Genomic DNA, 5326 nt, shown 5'->3' on the forward strand with positions numbered 1-5326 from the left:
TGGCGAGCCTGGCTGCCTTAGCTCACGCAAACAAACTTCACCTGGGCAAGTTACTCCTGTGAGGTCTCACCTGGGGCTTCACACCATAGCATGAGAATTCACAGAAGATGAGAAGCCAGCTAGGTTGTGTCCTCTGGGACAACGAGCACCGTCCTGACCTTCCTATGTCCACGTGTCCCAGCACAGCAGCTCCCTGAGGTCTCCTCTCCATCTCCTCCGAAACGCCAGAGCCGTACACGGCTTAGCCAGGAACAGAAGGGAGAGCCCCAGCCCTGCCAGCATTTATGATCTGAGGGATTAACCCCACCACGAGCACTTCAGATTCATACCTAATACTCGAGGCATGCAGATATCTGCACTATGCTGGAGCTATTCCACAGGGAACAGCACAGGGAGTACTGAAACGCACTGAATGACAAAAACACCCTGATTTCACAGATCTAAGACAACTTAAACCAATGAAACCAAACCACCGCTGGCAGATCTGCAGCAATGCAAGGTGCCAGAGGCAGCTCCAGGTTCGGGTGCACCAGCTGGAGGTACTTAGGGAGGATTTTGCCCTGAAAAAAGAGGCAGCCCTTGGTTAACCAAGGAGCAATACACCTTCCTAACAGCAACCACAAAGGCAAATCTCACAAAGGGCAAAAGCTGCCAGAGCTTGAGAGCTTTGCTGAAGCAGGGCCTAATGCCTCTCAGCTTGGACAGGCTCTGAGCTCCTCCAAGAAGCACTCAGCAGCTTCAAATCCCTGTTTCTACTTTAGGAAGTAAAAGGCACAAGAGACAAATACCTTTTAAAAGACACTGTTTCTGTCTATTAGCCCAATATACTCGTTAAACAACCCGCTGAGGACAGTAAAAATAAACAAACAGACGTTTGGATGGGCTGATTTGCACCTTTGGAGAGATCTACCAGCAGCGATTACACAGGTGGTTAACTTTAGGGAGAAACTTCATCTTCTTATTAAGAAAAAGGAACACAATTATAATATTGGTGTGAAATAATTTGTCCCACATTTGGTGTTTCTCTCTCTCTGTGTCAGTTTATTGCTTCAGAATTATTTATCTCATTATTTATCTGTTTTTGAAGGACATCTTTTTGTGCCTTCGAGCCACTCTATTCATTAGTTCTCCAGAGCTCGTGTCCCATTTCATTATATTTTAATCTTTACAGTTGTTAATTTGCATTTCATTTCCTGTAGTAGCAAAAAATTACTAACAAAAAAGTTATTGTAAATATTAATACAAGTCAACTGATAATCATCCAAGGAAGCATTTCACAGCGGTAGCAATTGCCTGTGTCCAAGGCAGGAAAAAAAGCAATTCGAGCAGCTAGAGAGGAGAAACACTTCAGGCTGAGGGCACGGCACCTTCTGGGAAGTATAGGCCAGGCCACTGCAAAGCAGCACTCCTAATTAACGAGGTCTTACATGGAAAAGAAAATGCCTGGAAAAAAAAACAAGCCTTGGTTGGTAGCCAGACACCTAGAGTCCATCAGGAGCTGAGCTGTTTTAGCCTCTCCACAGCCTGTTAACACAAGCAACTGGTTCGCTAGCACCCCAGCTGTAACGCTCACCTACAAAAACTAACAAAAGCACCGTGCCAAGCCAAAGGAGACAACCCTACAGCAGCAAACTCAACAAAGCAGGCAGGTGCGGCTTCCTCCTCCACGCACAGCCTTTGCTCCCAGCATCGCGCTACGCCAAGTTCAGTTCTCATTTTGAGAGACACATTCAACACCGCTTAAACAACAACAAAAAGTAACTCACTCAGATGTAAGCCATCGTCCTGCAGGCTCCAAGCTTCGCTTGTGGTGTTCTGGGGATGGGGCAAAGGAAGCCAGTAACAACCCCAACTCAGGTGCGCTGCCTCAGCCCAAATAGATCACGGTGTTTTGGAGGAGGAGAACTATCCTCGTTAGATAAATATAAGGCAGGCTTGTAAATACATTAGCTTTAATGGAGAAAAGCACTGAGTCACTCAAAGCTTGTGAGTGGAAGCCCGAGCTCTGGCTGGCTCCCTAATTAACCTCCCACAGCCGCACAGCGCGCTGCCAGGAGCTACAAAGGACGAGCACTGCCAGGAGCTGCTCACTAGAAAACCTCCACAAAGGAGGCAAGCAGAGCTCAGGGTCTGGTATTTAGGCTCGCACCTTTGTAACTCTGCTTGTACTCCTCGTTTTATCCCTTAGAGAACACCACCAGGCACGTTTCCTAGCTTGGGGTTTCCACTGTCACCAAGTGTCCCCAGCACACGGCTGCTATCGGGAGGGGAGCAGTCAAGGTGCAGCAGTGACAGCCAGGTTTGGAGCAGAGCCTGCAGAAGCCCAGTGCAGGCACCCAGCTCCCAGGTGCTGTGGGGAGGATCGCCTCCAGCTCCTCACGCTTGCTGCACCTTTGTAAGAACTCCAGCTTTGTACCAGGACATCCATCGGGGCTGTGCCTCCGAGCAGCTGCAGCTCCTGCCCACCCATCACAGCACGGTGCTCTCCTAGCTGTGCTGCATGCACAACTAACACAGCTGTAGGGGCTTCACTGATATAAAAAATAAATAAATACATAGATGAGGTGCTTCTCTTTATGGTCCCCCTCTCCAGTTCCTTGGGGTTTCCACAGCTGATGTGCCAGGACCAGTTCTCCACCCCAAACACACGCACAGACCCCTTTGCAGCTGTTTCCATTCACAGCAGCCACCCGAAGGGGCTGTTGGAAAACAAAATGCCCAAATTTTTGCCCCAATCAAGTCCTGAAGAGTGATCTGAGCAAAAAATGAAACCCACATGATGAAGAGCCAAAGAAGTACTGCGGGAGGTGTCTGTAACGCACCAGCATAAAATTAAGAAGAAATGGAAGAAGCAAATGCAGACCTAGATGGCTGCTGAGTCTTTGCTGTGTAGAAAACAACCATTTCACATTGCTCTAAGTGCACCTTTCGTGCATCATTTCCCTTGTACTTTTACACCAGTAGAAGGGGAAAAGGATCAAAACAGCCCTTGCTGCTGCTGCTGGTGGCCAGCGGCTGCAGCACAGGGCGAGGTGGGGGCAAGGAGCTGCCCACCTCCCACTCTGCTCCACGCTCCTGGGCATTACAGATCCCTGCAGCCCTCCTGCAGCAGGGCCACTCCTCCCTTTTTCCTTCCCCTGGCCCTCCAGAACCAGCACATTACATTACTGATTAAACTGACCTTTAAAAAAAATAGCATAAATAAATGGAAAAAAAAAAACTATCCCATACACTAAAATAGTTGTGGAAGTCTCCTGGTTTGACTTAATTATTCTCTGTAGAAAGACAAAAATCCTGAGCATTTTCATTAAAAAATTAAGAGCTTCATTCTGGAAAATAGAGACTTCCTTGATGGGAGACTGGAAATACCTTACTTTAATCATTAACTTAGCAAAGTTTTGGAGATGACTTTAGGTATGCATTGCCCCTTGCAGGAACAGGAGTCTCTTTCAGGGGAGTTTCAACCCTAAAGTCATTCCATGATTTTATTTTATTTTTCTCCCATGTCTTGGAGGAAGGGAGAGGGTGGAGGTGGGCAACAGAGATGTCCTGCTGCCCTGCCAAGCCCCTGGAGAACAGACCTGCTATGCTCTACAAAGGTATAAATTCCCAGAGAATTGGGAAAAACAGTGCTGACCGAACAGGTACAAGAGCAGCCTCCAGCCAAACGAGTATGGTATAAATTTAACGAGAATGACTGGCAGCCATGCAGGAAAAAAAATGGCATTAATGAAATCAAATAATGAAGCACCCAAGAATTAAATGGGATTTTGCAGCTGCAGGTTTCCTGCTGAGCAACGTCAATCTAACATCTGCCACCTCCCTACAGATAAAGTTCCCATCCCTAAAAAAAAAAATAATAAATAAATAAGGATCTCTACCCAGCACATCCTCTAGGCATGCTGGCTTCCCCCAGCACTTGTTCAGTGCCGCCGCCTGTCACCCAGCCCCACTTCCATCACCCTCCACCAGCCTTGCCCTGGGGGAAGCCATGTGCAGGAAGGGTCTCAGCAGCTTCAGGGAATCTTCAAATCCCCTAAAACAAATCCTTTCTGGAGTAATAGGCCAAATTCTGCTCTCGCTGGGTAAAGTCTGTAGCAACCTCTCTGCAGTCACTTGAGTGTTGCTGGGGTTTAGCGCGATGTAGCCAGAGGCAGGGAGGCTTTAGCTGACGGATAAACAAAGTTTGGCAGAGCCACCCCCAATTCTGCAGCTCTGCTTCTCAGGTGAGAAAAGCACACGCAAAAAGTTGAATCAAATAAAAGGAGATGAACATCTCCAGCAAGATGGAACAAGAACTAAAATAACAGAAACACACATCCAAGGGTTAGGCAACAGACATCAGCCCTGTTCCTGTTGTAAGAGCTCTGATCTGAGAAGAATTAATTCTCCTTTTCCCTTGTCCCAAGCTGGCAGAAGGCTCGGTAGCACCATGCAGACACAGCGCTGAGCAGGAAGCCAAGGCCCCGGCTCTGCCCAGCTTAAACGTTAAGCAACTGCACAATAAGCACCTTAATCGCCCTCCTTTCTGCTTTCCTACCTTCCTCTCCCCACCCCATCCCCATCCAATTTATTGCCATGGATCCTGAAAACCTTGGAAACAGCTCAGGTTTTAAAGCTGCTGAGACCACTGCCAATCCTTCCTACCCTATCCTCCCTTTCATTCCTGCTGGACCCAAACCCATCCCTGTCTGGCCTCGTCTTCTTCTTAGCTGCAGGCTCTCCAAAGCTTTCCCGGGCTTGTGCAGGGTTTGGTGGAGCCCTCCATCACGACCAGGTCCACAAAGCACTGCACGAATCAACAGATTTCTGCAATTATAACTTTGGTGACAAAAAGCAGCTATTTTCTACTAGACATCAAGAAATCCTCCCTTTTCACACAATGCAAAATCACACCCCATCGGGAGCCCTCTGTGCCCTGGGGTAAGCCCCAAGCAGCGTGGAAGGACGGATTTCCTTTGAGCCACCTTCCCCTGAGGCTGGTGGAGCTGTGTCCCTGCTCTCAGCGGGCACTGTGGGCACAGGGTGGGGGGGGAGCAGCTGCGGTCACCTCCCCATCACCCAGCGCTGGGCACGCAGCCTGACTTTGCCCCGTGAAACGATCATTAGTAATGATGCATCAGGAAGGTTTTGATGAGCGAATGATAAAAGTAAACAGGACACGGTAATAATCAGCCCTTATTTATAGCCGGGTGAAACGCCACAGTTGTCAATTTTGGAAAGTGACTTTGGAGGAACTTTTTTAAAGGGGAGACTGGGAACATTTCCCCCCTCCCGCCCGCAAACAGCCATAACCGTTATTGATAGCACTTCTCAACTGGCAGGT

The 5326-nt window shown here is 48.4% G+C and overlaps 1 long non-coding RNA gene across 5 annotated transcripts in view; it reads right to left on the minus strand.

Annotated features, from left to right (window-relative positions):
* LOC119712982 (uncharacterized) overlaps window positions 1–2690 on the minus strand; it is a 60040-nt gene extending 57350 nt beyond the window's left edge. For 3 of the 5 annotated variants that reach the window (XR_011812652.1, XR_011812654.1, XR_011812653.1), the window contains exon 1: window positions 1767–2610. This is a non-coding gene — a long non-coding RNA (uncharacterized lncRNA). Of the gene's footprint in view, window positions 1–1766 lie in introns of all 5 variants that reach the window. The other 2 variants (XR_005269421.2, XR_002398451.4) reach the window with 2 other exon arrangements.
* Between the last annotated feature and the right edge of the window lie 2636 nt (window positions 2691–5326).

The sequence above is a fragment of the Anas platyrhynchos genome, chromosome 14 (assembly GCF_047663525.1).
Source record: "Anas platyrhynchos isolate ZD024472 breed Pekin duck chromosome 14, IASCAAS_PekinDuck_T2T, whole genome shotgun sequence".
NCBI lineage: Eukaryota > Metazoa > Chordata > Aves > Anseriformes > Anatidae > Anas > Anas platyrhynchos.